Genomic DNA, 18,372 nt, shown 5'->3' with positions numbered 1-18,372 from the left:
TTGTGTAGTGGTTGTCGAAAATTGAACTTTTTCATTTTTGAGTTACACATTGACAAAGTCAGTTTCCTAACTGGCACTCCTTGACATCTCGTTTTGGGTTGTGTGAGAGGCTTATTTTTGCACACTGCTCGCTTGTTTGATCAAATGCACCAACAATTGAGACTTTGGATGGACTTCTATTGTTTCAAACTAGAACTTACATTTGCGACAATCTCTCACCTTGTCTCTCAAGATTTTGCTCTAACTAATCAAGCATCCTCCTCTCCAACCCACTAGAAAGAAAGGACACAAGACTAGCTCAAGTTGTAATGAATTTGCCTAACTTACCTTCGTGCATGTGATGACTCAAAGGATCGAAGATGGTTACACAACCACAATCAACATGATCAAATGCAATCGCTCCTTTGAATCCACTACCAAAGCATACCAAGGAATCAAAGATCTAGTAGAGAAGATGAGCAAAGATGACAAATCACTTCACCTTTCCTCAGTCTGGAACTTAACACACCTCTTACTCTTTCTCAGTCACTCTCAACACAATGGAATCAAGATGATAGAATGGAAATACTGAATAGAAGCTTGAGTAGTCACACAGACAGAGCTTACGCAGCATGGATGCGTCAAAAAAGGTGAATCACAGGGGTTCGAGAGAGAAGAATGTATGAGGATTCAAGAGCTTAGACCTCCCACCCTTATATATAGACACAAGATTAGGGTTAGGGTTAGAGTTTGCACCCCTTTTGCATTTAGGGTTTGCACCCTCTTTGGGCATCCTACCCACTTAGTGGGCTCTAGGCCGATCAATTCTCATTGCGTGCTTGAACCTTAACTTAAATAAACCAAGCTTATGCTAATATAATCACACATACATATGTGCAACCCACACAATACTTGCAAGTGTGCAACAAATACAAGTGCGAGTGATAGACTTAATCTGTAGTACGGGAGTGAGCCGGACTCTCACAAAGTAATACATTCATGATTATATGATAACATCCATGAGTATAATAATAATACAAGTGCATTGATGTTCCAAAAAGTAATAAATTGAAGTTCCAAAAATACTAATCTGTCAAAAAAGGGTATCCACACTCACACTTCTAGTTTTCCTTCTCAAAATACCATTAACACTATTTTCCCTAGATATCAGTGCCAGTCTCATGGCACTCATGTCATAGGTAGCATGGAGTAGCTTGCACCAAAGATGTAAAGTGATGGGAAAAATCGATTATGGAGTAGTGGCCTTGACGAAGAAAGATGAATGTTCTTGTGTGAATAACTTTTGCCGCTAAAGATGAATGTGCCCGATGAAGAAGGATGTGATGAAGAATTGGTACTAAAGACTAAGATTCTCTAGCTGATGGTGTAGATGATGTCCAAAAATTGAGGCTTATCGATGGAAAAGAAGGGTAGCCTAAAGGATCATGGATAGCTCCACTAAAGAAGAAATCATGAAATGGAAAGGATGTAGAGGCCATAGATATGGATGCATCTTCAAATCGTCAAATGGCCCGTTGCAAGAACCTATAAGCCAACCAGTGCACTCCCTAAGGGGGTGTCTAACATACATATGCAATGATTTGTGAATGTGCAAGTGCAATTGGGAAATGGGTTACAAGCCTAAAGTGTTGTCCCACACTTGAGGACCCAATTGGTGAAGTATTATTATGCGGTGCAAAACTCGAGGTGACAGAGCATTTGAGCAAGCCCAAGATGTCTTGCCCTTGATAAGCCCTGAGATTGTGTAGTAAGGGAAGGGGTAAGGGTTTAGACACGAGGCGAGCCGAGTGAATCCACTAGACACAACCAACTTGAGGACCCTTAGGTGCAATGGAATGTGAGTGTACCTAACTACTCACGGAACTTTTACTCTCAATTTTTTTCTTTTATTTTCTTTCTCTTTTTTTCTCTTTTTTTTAAAAATTTTCTTTCTTCATGTGAATGTACAAGTAATTCACTCCGCAAGGAGTGGCATGTTGAGTGTTGAAATGACTTGTTTTTTGGCTGATTTTTGTTGTTTTTGAGAGCTGAATGGTTGATTTTATGAGATGATTGGTTGGTTTAGAAGTGGATTGAGAGTATTTTAGATGATATTGATTGTGTTTTGAAAGTTCATTATGTTTGTTGATGGTTCTATGATGTTCTGATAGGTTCTGAATGGTTCTGTATACCTTCTGTTTTGCTCTGTTTTGGTCTGTTTTGTTCTGATTGTCTTCTGTAAAGAGGGATGGAGTATTGATTGATGAAGATTGAGATATTGTGAAAGTTTATTGAATGGTTTGTGAGAGTTTGGAATGGGTTGATAATGAGTGATGTGGTTTTGATGACCTTCTGTAACCTTCTGTAACCTTCTGTAGAGCTTCTGCTTCTGCTTCTGTTCTGTTCTGTTCTGTACTGTCTCTGTTTTGGTACTGTTCTGTAGACTGTTCTGTATGCTTCTGTAAGTGTTCTGTGGAATGTATGTGTGACTTTGGGGAAAGTTTTCTAGCCTTGGAAAGAGGTGAATACAAGTGCAAAAGAGCTGAAAGAAGTGGAAGAAGTAGCTGCTGAAGATTCAAGTAAAGACTAGAGTGAAGTGACAGTAGTGAGCTGTGAAGAGACACTGTAGTGGCTCTGGTGACCCTTCATATCAGACATACCTCTTGGGAGGGGTATCCACGACCTAAGAGTGATGATTGAGAGTAATTTTTGAGAGATTTTAGTGAGGATATGATGTATTATTGATGGAATGTGATAGAGAGAGTCAGAGATAGCCAATTCTACTGAAACAGAGTGATTGTATATGAGAGATTGAGAGAGAAGATTATGAAGATATTGAAGATGAATACTATGTGATGTATTTCCATTCAAAGATGGTGTACTTCTTTGCTTTCTTTGTTCTATTGATGGATTTTGTGAAGATGTTGAAGAATATGGTTGATTCTATTAAAAACCGTGGGAGATCTACATGATGCTGCATGAAGATTTGTTGTGCCTGGTGTTCTTTTCTTCATTGTGATCATATGAAACATGGTAAACAAGCTTGTTGATGTTACAAGATAGATTTTCTTGCAAGAGAATTCCCTTTTCCTTGGTGTTCCTCTCGGGGCTCCATGTTTTTGGTGCGCAGCCGGGGAAACTTGCCATCAACAAGCACCAAAAGAGGCTGAAAATGAAGGAAATGGCATTGCCAAGAAAAGAAGAATTCAATGGATGTTTGTAAAGTTCCTTCTTCCACTGAAGAGTTGGAATTTCTCATAATCAAAGCCACTTTCCACAAGAAGTTCATCCTACAATGGCGGAAACACATCACCATCATGATGCATGCTTTATGTGATGGACAGTTTCCTCTTCCTATTGAAGCAGCAGAAACTTGCATCTTGGTGGCAAACTGATTGGGAACAAACTGAAGAACAGAAACAGAGAGAATGACCATCCATGGAAGATTTGACATTCATTGAGAAGTTTCCAGACAACATCAAGTGGGAGATTGTGAAGAAGCTTCAGGAGTCTTGGTCTGTAGAGGTTCACAGGGACAAGAAGGAAAAGAGTTGGAATTTGTTCGTGGATGCTCAACAGCAAGATACATGGGATGCTTGGTGTACTGATAATCTTTTGTTTGTTCAATTAGCAACCCACTGGAAGTTGGTAGACAGAGTGTTTTTCACAACATACACTGTTGAAACCATCAGAAGCTGGCATTACTATGATGATGGCACCACCACAATGCTCAGACGTATGCATTTTGACACCTTCAGAACCGAATACTTTCCTCTGTGCAGTGGCATGAAAGCAGAATTTAGGGACGTTGAGAAGAAAGAAGTAGAAGAAATGTTGGCAAGAGAGTCCTACAGAGACTGAAGTCTTCTGTTAACCCTCTGTGGAGCACTAACAACATAGTGGAGCCAACCCCCTGATGAATGACGCAATAAAAAGGCAAGCGTTAGAACGAGTCCAGAGGTACGTGAGAAGAGAGAAAGCAAAAATCAGAGCCGAGAGCGAGCTCGCAGCAGAAGCCGCCTTTGACGCCCTTGCGGAACTCTTTACAGAAGTCCCAATGGCACATCAAGCCCTTCCTCCTCCTGCTGGAGGTCCACTTCCAAGCCAGATCCGTCCTGGAAATATTGATGACAGACCAGCGAATGTAGTCCCATTGCCAGTTTTTAAGGGAGAGTACAATGAAGACCCCGATCTTCATGTAGCAGAGTTTATGGTAGCATGTGTGGCTAACAATGCCAGAACCCCTGAGCATTGGTTAGCAATATTCCCCGCCACTTTCAAGGGCGCGGCGTTTCAGTGGTATGAGAGACAAGCAGCAGGAACTTTTGGCACATGGGATGACCTGAAGTTGGCCTTCCTCACTAAATTCAGGCGTGAAGGTTTTGAAGAGCGGATGAGAGAGGAATTTATGAACCTAAGTCAGTCCTCTGGAGAAAGAGTAGAAGCCTATGTCTCACAAATGGAATCCATCCTGAAGAGATGGACTAACCATAATCTAGATGATGGCATTCAGAAGGGAGTGTTTCTCAAAGGATTACAACCAGAAGTTTGTAAGTTTGTGGAGCTACAAAGACCAGCCACCCTGCAAGCTGCAACAGAAGGTGCCAGACTGTACGATGAAGTGGAAGCTAGATTAGCGATGAATACAGGAAGAGGAGTCCTACCTCCTTTGATGCCAGGAATGATGTACCCATCTAATGCAGTCCCTGGGACTGTTTCCTATCCCTACCAACAGATGCCCTCGGTATCACAGTACAGTGCACCAAATCCACAGTGGCCACAATCCATGCCTCAAATGATGGCTCAACCACAACAACCATGGTCTCAACCAATTTCCTCAATGCCAAATCAACAGCAACAGTGGAATCCTACCAACTGGAGTCAACAGCCAACAGTTCAAACAGGAGCTCTGAATCAGAACCAGAACAGAGACCCCTCTGTACCAGCCCAACCAGTTTATGCAGTAATTACAGAAACTCCTCAAAACCCTCCTGCCAGTACGTCCGGAGGAGAAAGCTTGAAGGATTATTTATCCAACTCAGTTGCAAACATCAAAAAGGAGTTGATGGATGTGATTACAGAGCAACTACAGACGCTGAAAGTGAATACCGCTAGCATGTCCAACGTTGCAGGAGTAGGAAGAGATGTGATGCGGTCAAACACTTGGTGTGGTAAGTGTCATCAAGCAGGTCATTTAGCCACTGAATGTACACGAAAACCAACCATCCCTGGAGCCTTCTGTTCCTACTGTTTCCGGAAGAACCATACAGAGGATATTTGCTCTCTGAAGGAGATGCATGATAGGAGAAGAAAGGAAGAAGACGCAAGATTTAACTTGTTGGAATCCAAAATGACAACACAAGATATTGGACCCAAGCCTAGAGAGTTTGGTCCTAATTTCGGACCCAGAAGATTTCCTTCTCAAAGTTACAGAGGCAGACAGTCTGGCGGTGGTCAGAGATCAGAAGTGGAGTGTTACAGATGCAGAGAAAAGGGCCACATCTCACCAAATTGTCCAAATCCTCGAAGGTCAGTGGATTACAAGCCCTTATGCAGTCGATGCAAAGGAGAAGGCCACACTGCAAAAGACTGTCCAAGTCCAGCCCCAGTAAAAAACAGTACTACTGATAGTCCGTCCAAGGCCCAAGAGCCTACCTCCAATTTAGTGGAATTTGAAGTTGCTGCCATCACACGTGCAAAGCAGAAGGAACCACCTATCCAGAAAGAGAATAACCCTCCTGCCAGAACAGTGAAGTTCAATCTTCCACCAGAAGAACAGAACAGAACAGAGCCTAACAGTGCCGTACAGAGCCCTACAGTGCCACAGAGAGTTACAGAGACAGTTACAGAGACAGGACCAGAGGTCCAGGATACAGAAGAGGAGGAAGTGCCACAAGTGGCAGAAGAAGCTCCTGTAATGCCTCTGTTGGAAGAAAGAGGAAAAATGAAAATGGGTGTTGCCCCATTCCCTAACCGATTAGAGAAGCCAGTGGATCCTATTAAGGAATACGATCTGGTCAGAGATCTAGATACCTTTAGACCCAACCTCACATTCCGACAATTATTGATGTTGTCTCCCAGTTGCCGGAAAAGGTTCAAAAGTATACTGACAAGACGACGTGGTTTAAGGATTGCTCCCTCAACAGCAACAAAGTCCAACAAGGCTCCAGAGCTTGTAAAAGAAGTGGGCGTGGCTAATGCTTTCCTAGATCCGGGTACTCCAGAGACTAATTGATGGTGGTTCATCAGTGAACATTATGCTTTCCTAGAAGGTTGCTTCATCGCAAATGCACTAATTGATGGTGGTTCATCAGTGAACATTATGACGGATGTGACAATGAAGGATCTAGGCCTACAAGGTGTGCAACCAACCCAATGGCTCATCAGACTGGCGGATCAGAGTAGAATCAAGCCTTTGGGCATTCTTCCATATGTGAAGACTGCAGTGGCTGGAAAAGATTATTGGCTGACCTATTTGGTGGTGAAGCCAAACTCTTATGGTACATCCTATCCTCTGTTACTGGGCAGACCATGGCTTTTTGAAGCCAGAGCAAGGACGGATTGGTTCAAAGGAACCTTGACCTTGGGCAGAGGACCCAACAAAGTGGTGCTGAAACTGTATGGTTCTCAAAAAGGACATGGATCCACCTCCTTGGAATTATCTTCTGATTCCCCTAACGAGGCTACAGATGGAACATCAGCAGACGAAGATGCTGTAAAACAGATCCTTCCCAAGAAAACAGTGGCACATTCCTTAACAGTGGATACTGTAAGCCGACTTCCAAAAGATGCAAAGCCATTATCAATGGGTGAATACTTCTTGCCTGAACCAGAAAGGACTTTGGAAATCACTTCTGACAGTGAGATAGAAGCATGGATGTACTGCTCTCCCTGTTATATGGCCACAGCGGAGCCAGAGACAGAGGCAGAAGAGGAGACAGAGAATCTGTTCTTCTATTACAGAGCTCCTACAGAAGTAGAAGCAGAAGCAGAAGCAGACGCAGAGACAGAGACAGAGACAGAAGAGGTTGGATATGAAATGGACGAAGAAGATTATGAAAGTGAGCCAGAAGAGTCTATCCCACCTGAAGAGGATACATTTGAGGAAGAAGTTCCAGAAGCATCAGAAGCCGATGAGCTCATGCTATGGGACAGAATGATGATGGTACCATTTGGTCTGGTAAATGGATCTTCTATGCAAAACCTTTATAAGAAATGGATTAAGAAGAGCAAGCCGTCTTTTAAGTGTGGCTCCTGTCGTCCTAACCTATCCTTGCCAAAGAAAGATGAAGATGATGCACCGTGCCAACAAGCACCAGTCCCACCAACCCAACAGGCATCAGAGGGTCCCTGTTATGTGACGTTCCTGGATGTGTCATCATCAGAAGATGAGTCTTCAAGCCACGAGGTAATTAATTTTGAAACCAAACCCGAAACAGCTCTAATTCCATTCCAACGTCTTCAAGAGCAACCTAAGTCTCCACCAAAAGAAGAAATTGGTTCTAGTGGGACATCAGAAGAGGATACCACTCCCTTGAAGGAGTCGGATCTCTACCCAGAAGTAGTCCGCGGGACCTTTATCCGTGAAGTAGAAGGTGAAAGGCAGTTAACCTTTGTGGATTCAGAAGGCACTGAATGCCACTTGAAGGTGGGTAGCAGTCTCCCAGAAGAGGAGTTGTCAACCTTGTACAATTTGTTGAAAGAAAATTTGGACGTGTTTGCGTGGTCTTACAAAGACCTAAAGGGGATTGATCCCACGATATGTCAACATCATATTGACTTGGAGCCTGATGCCAAGCCAGTACGGCAACGACAGAGGCGAATGAACCCGAATTATTCCACATTGGTGAAAGCGGAGCTGCTCAAGCTTCTGGAAGTCGAGTTCATCTATCCAGTGGCAAATAGTGAATGGGTTTCACCCATCGTGGTTGTACCCAAGAAGAATGGCAAATTGCGAATATGTGTGGATTTCCGAAAACTTAATTCCAAAACAAAGAAGGATCACTTTCCAATCCCTTTCACAGACCAACTGTTGGACACAGTGGCAGGACATGAACTTTATTCTCTTCTGGATGGATTCAGCGGATACAACCAAGTCCAAATCGCAGAAGAAGACCAATCCAAAACAACCTTCACCACAGAATGGGGGACCTACGCTTACCGAGTGATGCCATTTGGGCTCTGCAATGCCCCTGCTACTTTCCAACGAGTCATGATGGCTGCATTTCAAAATCATCTGCACGACTTTATCGAAGTATATTTGGATGACTTCTGTGTCTATAGTTTGACCAGTGAACACTGGGACCACCTGGAACAATGCTTTGACCGATGCCGGGAGTATGGGATTTCCCTCAACCCCGAAAAATGCATCTTTGGGGTCTCTTCTGGAGTTCTGTTGGGCCACATTGTCTCAGCACAACGGATATCAACAGACTCTGCAAAGATCGAAAAGATTGCAGCTCTGACAGCACCCACCAACCTCAAACAGTTGAGGGGATTCCTAGGCCATGTGGATTACTACAGAAGGTTCATAGCCCATTTTGCGACAAAGGCAACTTCCTTGCACAAGCTTCTGAGGAAAGATGCAGAGTTTACTTGGACAGAAGAATGTGACAAAGCCTTTCACACTCTGAAGCAGTGTCTGATAGAGGCACCCATTCTGCAACCTCCTGATTGGACGAAAGAGTTTCACGTACACACTGATGCATCAATTGAAGGCTTAGGCGCTGTCCTCTGCCAAAAGGGCTCCTCGAAGTTGGATCAACCGATCTATTATGCAAGCCGAAAAGTCACTGATAGGGAACGGAACTATACAGTGATCGAGCTGGAGTGCTTGGCAATGGTGTTTGCCTTGGAGAAGTTTCGCCATTATCTCCTATCTACCCACTTTAAATTTTATGTGGATCATGAGGCCTTGTCCTTCTTGATGAACAAAGCAGATGTGAAAGGACGATTGATGAGATGGCTCCTTCTATTCCAGGAGTTTGATTTTGAGGTGATTACTAAGCCTGGTCGTTCCCATGTTCTGGCTGATCATCTGTCGCATATCCCACAAACTGCAGACGAGGAGCAGGATGATCCAGACCTCCCTGATGCTTCCTTATTCTTGGTAGAAACTGTAACTCCCTGGTATGCAGACATTGCCAATCTGCTGGCAACCCAGCAGTATCCTCCTGGTATTTCTAGTCGGGAAAGGAAGAAGCTCATGCTAGAATCAGCCCCCTACACCCTGCTAGGTGGTGCACTGTACAAGAAAGGCAAAGATGAAGTGCTCAGAAGATGTGTTGCAGGAAATGAGATTGGGATTGTTCTGAAGGCTTTCCACGACGAGCCATGTGGAGGTCATTTTGCAGGAGAAGCTACAGCCAGGAAGGCTCTGCTAGCAGGATATTGGTGGCCTACCATTCATAAAGATGCCTATGATTACTGTAAAAGATGTGATGCTTGTCAAAGAATGGGGAAACCCACCAAGACAAGTGCCATGCCATTGCAACCTATCCTTCCGTTGAAGCCGTTTGAGAAGTGGGGCATTGACTTCGTAGGTCCAATCGATCCTCCTACCAGAAGGAAACAGAACCGATACATCCTCGTATGTACGGATTATGTTACAAAGTGGTGTGAAGCTAAAGCCCTAAAGCGGGACGATGGTAACAGCGTGGCCCTGTTCATGTACGAGAATATCATCACCCGTTCTGACAGTCCCTTAGAGCTGGTAAGTGACAGAGGCACTCATTTCCTTAACAAAGTCATGGAAGAGTTGACAGAGTTGTATAAGATCCGCCATCGCAAGTCCACTCCTTATTACCCCAGAGCCAACGGCCAAGTCGAAGTCACGAATCGCATCCTCTGCTCGATTCTGACAAGAACAATTGCCGCACATCGTCGTGATTGGGACGATCGACTTACAGAGGCCCTCTGGGCGTACAGAACCTCCCATAAAGCAGCAACAGGACAAACACCCTTCCAGCTGGTGTATGGTACAGAAGCTGTTTTTCCTGTTGAACTGGAATTACCCTCTTTGAGAGTGGCTATCAAAGAGCGTTTGGGGGATGATGATTCACTGCAACGCCGTCTCCTGCACTTGGAATGTTTGGATGAAATTCGTCGGATGGCTCTACAGTGCATGGAAGCCACGCAAGCTCGATGTAAGGCTTACCATGACAGCTTCATCAAGCACAAGGAGTTCAAAGAAGGTGATTTGGTCCTAGCCTATGATTCACGCTTTGGCAAGTTTCCTGGCAAGCTCCAACAGCGGTGGATGGGCCCCTATAAGGTACTTGCAGTCAACCCTAATGGCTCTGTCCAAGTACAGACCGTTGATGCCTCTGATGATCCCTTTCTGATTAATGGATATCACTTGAAGAAGTACTTCCCTCCTTGGGGATCTTGACAATTACGGACACTTGATCTTTTCCCTCGTTGGCGCGGCACTGTACTTCTTATGATGCTACTTCTGATAGCCGTTCTTCAATCACTCCTGCTGAAGTGGATGCAACCCTCTGTTCCCTCAAACCCCCCTTCCAGCCTTGATCTCTTATCCTCTATTTTCCACCAGCGACAGTGGCGAGGTGGGTTCTGACACATGGTCTCTCTACCATTCCCTTGCTCAATATTGAAAAGAAAAAAAAAACATATCGGTCATGGGAGAAAAGGACTAAGGTCCCTGTCATGCCGACCTCTTCTTCGAGAAAAGGTGGAAACACCCTCGGAAATAGGGGAAAATAAGAAAAAGAAAAAAAAAACAAACAAACAAATTTGTTATGAGAGAAAAGGAAGCAATTCCCTGTCATAGCAGGCCTCGTTCCAAGAAAAGGTGGTAAACACCCTTGGGCGAGAAGCTGGCTGTGGAAAAGGTGGTAACACCCAGCAGTCCAGAAAGTGGATTCATTAATTGATATCCCTAGGATCCAATTCCGAAGCTGCCTCCCTTGGTACGCTGTGTCCTGGGTCTCTTTGCAAAGTGACTACCTGTCCTCTAGCAGACGACATATTCCTATCCAACACAATGTTCGATTTGATGGCTACCTCCCTGGGTACGCCTCTTCAACAACTGATGACACGATCTTCCTCGACAACCCCTTGAGTGATGTGAGCTTTCATCCTAACCGGATGGGGAAGTGAGTATAGGCTGCCCCTCTGTATCTATCAACCGGGAGTGAGACAGAGGGTGGGGCGAGAGACCAATCTTTTTCCTTCAAATCAAATGAGAGGTGAGACGTGTGAATGAAGTGTTGCACGCACGGGATGGGCCTCTCAAAGCACAAAGCACAATTTGTTTCTGTGCACTGCACCATAAGGCTCCCTGGCCTTCCTTCTCGCACCGTATGCCGGCACCGGGCAGGATGCACAGTTGCACCATCAAATGCGCACAAGGCATACAACCTTTGCACAAGTGCTTGTGAGGATTACATCAATGGGTTTCAGGAAAATGCTGCCCTTCTGTATTTATCAACAGAGAGTGAGACAGAGGGTGGGTTGAGTTTGACTGGAGTTTCTTCAATCAATTACCGAGAGGTGAGATTGAGAGACGTTACGACACTTGGAGTCAGGTATGTTCCAGTTTCCCTATGCACCCACGGGATGGGTCTTTACCGTCAACACAAAACACGTCACCCTGTTCTGTACACGGCACTGTAAGGCTCCCTTGCCTTTCTTCTTGCACCTATGCCAGACGGGTTGGACGCACTAATGCACCATCAACTGTGCACCCTGGCATACTCCTTTCTACACCATTCCCCCCTTGTCGATTCCTCAACCGGGTATGAGATACGGGTTTCAATCCTTTTTCCTTAAGTGATATTAGTCATGGGGCGAATGACTGTTCTTTCATTCCAATTGAGTGACTGTGAGTTGAGTGTAATATCCCTCATCATCGACAACGAATTTCCTACGATTCCTTCCATCAGCTACCTCCCTGGGTGCTGCCGCGTGCTCCTTGCCATGACGGACGTGTGCGCTGTAAAGATGCCTTGGTCCCTCCTGCAGTCGACTACCACACTGGACGTGCCATCGATACTCAACCTTGATTCTTGACGAAACGGGCCAAGTTTTTCTAACCCTACACTTTGGTTTCTTCATGCTGGTCATGTTTTAAGTGTGGGGAAGTTAGTGGATGGTCTGTGGCGTGGTCCTAGGTCCCTGTTGCTCGGTTAACCCTATCCGTTAAGGTCTTAAGTGTGGGGACGCGTCCCTGCGCGTCTATGTTGCATACCCCTCTGCATATGCCTTATCTTGCTCATGCATGAATGCCTTGCCTTGCTTTTACCCTCCTGGGGACCCTTCCCACCCACTCGGTTATGTTCCACCCACCCTTGGGGCTGTTCCCTTGCAGTTTTCCTTCATTTCCTGATTTTGAGGTCCTGCTATGTGAATACACCCTACATTTACTAAAGTCCAAATCCAACCTTATAGCCCTGTTCCTCCCTTTGAATTGATCATTTTTCCTTTTTACCTACCCCTGTTCCGGTGCCCAGTTTTTGAGTTATTAATTTTTGAACCATTTTATACAATTTAGCCGGTTTTCCATGAGAATTCTTGCTTCGAAACCGTGATCTGACATCATAGCCCTGACCAACGCTTTTCCCCTAACATTTTTCCTTTTTATTCCGCATCATTCCGATACACGGTTTGTCCGTTATTAATTTTCCGGTTTTTTTACGACTTTTTCGTGTGTATTTTTGACATTTTTCCATGTGAACCTGCCCTGTTTGCATCGGAATTCCAATTTGATTTGACAGCCGTGTCGACTGTGCCTTCCCCCACCTTTTTTCTTTTTCCTCCACCCTTTTTCGACTTCTGATTTTTACTTATTAATTTTTAAATGAGTTTTCGGGAGTATTTTTGGAGTTTTTCACATGTGAACCCCTCCTATTTCCGCCAGAACTGTGTTTTAACATGATAACCCTGTGCCATTCCTTTCTGCGGACATTTTTCCTTCTTACTGCATGTCATTCCGGTGAACGGTTTGTCAGATATTAATTTCCGATCCCATTTTCGGGTTTGTTTTTTGGGTTTTTTCCATGTGAACGCGTCTTACCTCAGTCGGAATTATGTTTTGATGTGATCAGATTGTCGGGCACATCTTTCTGCACAGTTTTCCTTTTTTCCACACCTCATTCCGATGCACGGATCTTTCGATATTAATTTTTAAATTGCATTTTTGATTCGTTTTTTGTGTTTTTTGCACGTGACCGCCCTTTACTCCTCCCGGAACCCCCGTCCCATATTTTTCTTGTTTCCCCCCGTCGTCCTGCCTACTTTTCGTTTTTACGATATTTTGTTTTGACGTCCGGATTGGGAGTTATTAATTTTTCTTTCTTTTTACGTTTTTTCTCGCGCTCGTTTTGCGCGTGAACGCGCCCTTTTTCGATTTTATGAATCTCCACGCGCCTCGGTCGTGTCCGCGAAACTCGTACCGTCTTCCCGGTGCCATTTCAATCCCGTCACGGCAAATTTTTTTACCCCGCCCCGCGCACGAGCGCGGGACGGGGGTACGCGCCTTGGTCCCCATCCCATGGCCCCCCATGGGCCTCCCATCCCTTCCCCCCACCTGACCACCCCATGGCCCCCCCCCATGGGCCCCCCCCCCCCACCTCTTCCCCCCCAACTGTCCACCCCTTCCCCCCAACCGTCCTCTTTTCTCTCTCTCTCTCTCTCTCTCTCTCTCTCTCTCTCTCTGTGCGTTCTTTCTCTCTCTCTTCTTGCCTCTTCTCCCTGCCTCCATCGCCTCTCCCTTCCTTCTCTTTCCCCCACGCCTTCCACTCCTTCCCTCTACCACGCCTTCTACTCCCTCCCCCCCACCCCGCCTTCTCTTCCTCCTGCGCCCACGCCTTCTACTCCCTCCCCCCACCCCGCCTTCCACTCCTTCCCTCTACCACGCCTTCTGCTCCTCCCACCGGCCGCCAACCTCCATCGAGCGCCACCTCCAGCGCCCTCCTCTCCCTGCGCCTTCTCCTCCTTCTCCTCCTCCCCCCCCACTCCTTCTCCTCCTCGTCCTGCGCCCCCCCCACTTCTTCTCCTCGCCTCCTCCAGCGAGCCTCCTCCACCCTCCCGCCAGCGGACTTCCTTCTCCACGACCTCCTCCAGCGAGCCTCCTTCCCCGCCCCCCAGCGGCTCCCTCTTCCTCCGCGGAACATGGAGCCCCGAGAGGAACACCAAGGAAAAAGGAATTCTCTTGCAAGAAAATCTATCTTGTAACATCAACAAGCTTGTTTATCATGTTTCATATGATCACAATGAAGAAAAGAACACCAGGCACAACAAATCTTCATGCAGCATCATGTAGATCTCCCACGGTTTTTAATAGAATCAACCATATTCTTCAACATCTTCACAAAATCCATCAATAGAACAAAGAAAGCAAAGAAGTACACCATCTTTGAATGGAAATACATCACATAGTATTCATCTTCAATATCTTCATAGTCTTCTCTCTCAATCTCTCATATACAATCACTATGTTTGAATAGAATTGGCTATCTCTGACTCTCTCTATCACACTCCATCAATAATACATCATATCCTCACTACAATCTCTCTAAAATTACTCTCAATCATCACTCTTAGGTCGTGGATACCCCTCCCAAGAGGTATGTCTGATATGAAGGGTCACCAGAGCCACTACAGTGTCTCTTCACAGCTCACTACTGTCACTTCACTCTAGTCTTCTCTTGAATCTTCAGCAGCTACTTCTTCCACTTCTTTCAGCTCTTTTGCACTTGTATTCACCTCTTTCCAAGGCTAGAAAACTTTCCCCAAAATCACACATACATTCCACAGAACACTTACAGAAGCATACAGAACAGTCTACAGAACAGTACCAGAACAGCTATAGTACAGAACAGAACAGAAGCAGAACAGAAGCAGAAGCTCTACAGAAGACCTACAGAAGGTTACAGAAGGTCATCAAAACCACATAACTCACTCTCAAACCATTTCAAACTCTCACAAACCATTCACTAAGCTTTCACAATATCTCATTCTTCATCAATCAATACTCCATCCCTCTTTACAGAAGACAATTAGAACAAAACAGACCAAAACAGAACAAAACAGAAGGTATACAGAACCAATCAGAACCTATCAGAACATCACAGAACCATCAACAAACATCATGAACTTCCAATAACACAATCAATATCATCCAAAACACTCTCAATCCACTTCCAAATCAACCAATCATCCCATAAAATCAACCATTCAGCTCTCAAAAACAACAAAAATCAGCCAAAAAACAAGTCATTTCAACACTCAACATATCCCCACACTTAATAAGGAAGCGTCCTCGCGACCCAGGAAAAAGGGAATACAAGTTCATAGAAAAGCTTCACTATGATCTTCAATATCTTTTCACAAAGAATCCATCCAACACGACCCCATCTTATAACCTGTTTCTGATATAAAAATACAAAGAAAGGAAAACCCTTTATAGATTAACACCTCTTATCAAACTAAAAATCACAACAAATTTGTAAAGGATATAAGAGTTTGCTTCTTCTTCATCAGCATCAGCTTCAACTCTCCAACCACGACCCCATCTCTACAAATCTCCAAAACATAGCTCGTACACAAAATCCAATAGGAAACCACCACGTTCGTTTGACATACATGAACTCACAACACAAACACTAATACACAACACAACCATCTGAATGACTTCTTCAAAAAGAGAGTTTTGCATTAAAAAGCTTCCACCATACATTGGAAAGGTATCAATGAAGATGATCCCTCTTAAAAGATTGATGTTGTCAGAATCGATCCATAGATAAGGATTCATCTACAAAGTTTTTAGGAGGATTTTGAAAAAATTGGAGACAGCACATCCTTTCCAACAGGACCAGGTATCTGCTAGGTAAACAGAGGGCATGAAAATACAGTATCTCCAGCTATTGGGAATCAATGCTAACATTGACATTCATGCATAGTTTTGGAATAGGCTTTGAATCAGTATGAGAGTGCCTATGCATATACGCCAGGTACCAAGCAAAGTGAGCAGTTAATCTCACTGAGGGATCTGCAGACTGGGAATACTGTTGGGCAAAATGAACATAGTTTTGATAAGCTTGACTTGAAACTGTCCATTCCCCTGGAATTACTGGCCAATTAATCTGCGGTCCTGTAAGGCAATCATCCGAACTCCATCCCCTTCGTCTGGAAATCTGAGTATCAAAACCGTCACAGTCACTAACCAACTGAGGTGGTTGAGATACGGAAGTGTTAGGAGAGGGTAATGGAATAAGGGAAAGTGGATGTAGGGAAGGATAGGAAAAATCATAAAAGGAAGAAAAGGTTAAAGAAGGAGTGGCAAAAATTTGGAAGGAATCACTAAGGAATGGTGTTAACTGATAAATAGGAAATGTGGAGGGTACATTAATGAGGGGTGAAGAACAGGGTGGAGAAGGGGAAAATACCCTATCCTCAATAAATGAACAGTAAGTGAAAATAGGAATTTGAGGGAAATTGGAAGGTTGGAAAAGAAGTGGTAAAATTACTGTGGAATTAGTTTGACAAAGGGAAATATATATAGCATAGCGGTGAGCCAATTGTTGGTAATAAAGGAGGGTAGGAACAGAAGGTCCCAAGAGAGATCGTCTCTGATAGGCATCAAAGAAGATAGCATCAAATGGATTATGTTTGGAAAGATAGGTTAAGAGATCCATCCTCAGTTGGTTAGTACTCTGGTTAAAGGTAGGAGCTGTGTTTTGTCTTTGATTGAGGACCACCGAATCAATCATGGGATGCCACGAATTATCCTGACAATCAGCCACTTTGGAGGAATAACTCTGAAACATATCAGCTATGCGCAACTCCAAATGATTGACATATAGAACAGCCTGTAAGACCACATCCCCCACATACCATGCCATATCTACCTCATCTGGAATTAACAAATCTCCTCGGAGATACATGTATGACATCAACATGGTGTCTGGCGTGACAGAATCTTCAAAGAGCATTCTAACTACCTCTGTCAACAACTCAGCAGACCAAGCCCCACTCCAGCCATCCTCTGGAAAAGGTAAATCCATCGTGGAAAGCTTCATATAGAAGACCAACTTTTGCAAGTGGTAGTGGACAAAGAAAGAATGGTCTGGTAAGACACAGTCCTGAAACTGCTCAAAGGTAGACCATAACAAGTCCATTCTTGACTGCAATCTTTCCACTTTGTCTTGGAATAAAGGGCACAAAGTAGCTTGTCTCTATAGGGCAGCCAAGTCCTGCTGTGAAAGAGAAGGAATTAATGGAACAGGAGGGCTTGGAGGAACAGAGCAGGACTTTGCAAGCTGATCTTGCAACTGCTGAATTTGGAAGGCTTGGTTGGCCACTGTGTCATTAGCAGTCTGTAAAGCTGAAAGCTTGTCATCTAAAAGAACTTGGAATTCTTTCGCTTCACTGGACATCCTCTCCTTCTCTGCTGAAAGGCTAGTAACCTGTGACTGAGCCTCGAATAACTGGGTCTTCAATGAAGAAATCTCATCGCTTTGAGTGGCAACCAGTTGGGTTTGCTGTTCCATTTGCTTAAATAGATCTGCTAGGGTATCCTTAGCAGAAGCTAACTCAGATATTGCCTTATGCAACTGGTCTTTGGACTGCATGAGCTCCTCATAGAAAGATGCGTACAGCTGTTGAACACAGGCTGTCACTGACAACTCAATGGAACTTTGAATATCCTTGCAGATGAAAGGAATGGCATCTCCTGAAACGAGACTGTTCAGGGAGGGAACTGAGATCTCCAAGGATCCTTCTCGATGTGCTCTGAACAGGTTATTGCAAGTGAGATACCCAGGGAGTTCACTGCCAGAAGTAGCAGGGATAGACACTGAGGGAAGTACAGCAGGGGCTTTGTCCGCTACCCTCTTCAAGCGTTTGCGCTGTATGACCAGGGGAGGCGGAGAATCATCATCCTCAATGTCAATAGGTGCTGACTCTTCTGAAGGTGGAGGAGGAGGTACTGGATCTAATGGAGGAGGTGGAGGCACAGTCTTCTGTAAACCTGAATAGGTCAAGAAGGTAGACAAATATGATCCGTAGGTAACATTGGTAACATTACCCCTGGTGACTTTAACAAAATGCTGATCCATCTTAGTAAGGAGGTATGTGCTCCAATCAATAGCAACTCCTTTCAGCACCATCCTGGAGGCTGTGAAAAGCTCTTTGGACAAATAGTGGGATGGCGTTTTGGCAGGCATGAACCGGTCTTGAAGGAACTGACACATCGTCTTCCATACGGGATCAGTAATCATAGAAAACGAAACTCCTGAAGAGTTTATCACTTTCTTAACATCAAGGACTTCCCTGGTCTGCTTCTGCAACAGCTTGAGAATCTCTTCATTAGAGAAGAGCTGACGAGTGGTCACAAAAGGTTCTCCTTTGAAGGGTAAGGACAGAGCCTTC

The sequence above is a fragment of the Lygodium microphyllum genome, chromosome 1 (genome assembly GCF_053477565.2).
Source record: "Lygodium microphyllum isolate KBCC chromosome 1, Lygodium_microphyllum_v1.1.10, whole genome shotgun sequence".
NCBI lineage: Eukaryota > Viridiplantae > Streptophyta > Polypodiopsida > Schizaeales > Lygodiaceae > Lygodium > Lygodium microphyllum.
Note: the sequence above shows the minus strand (reverse complement) of the source record.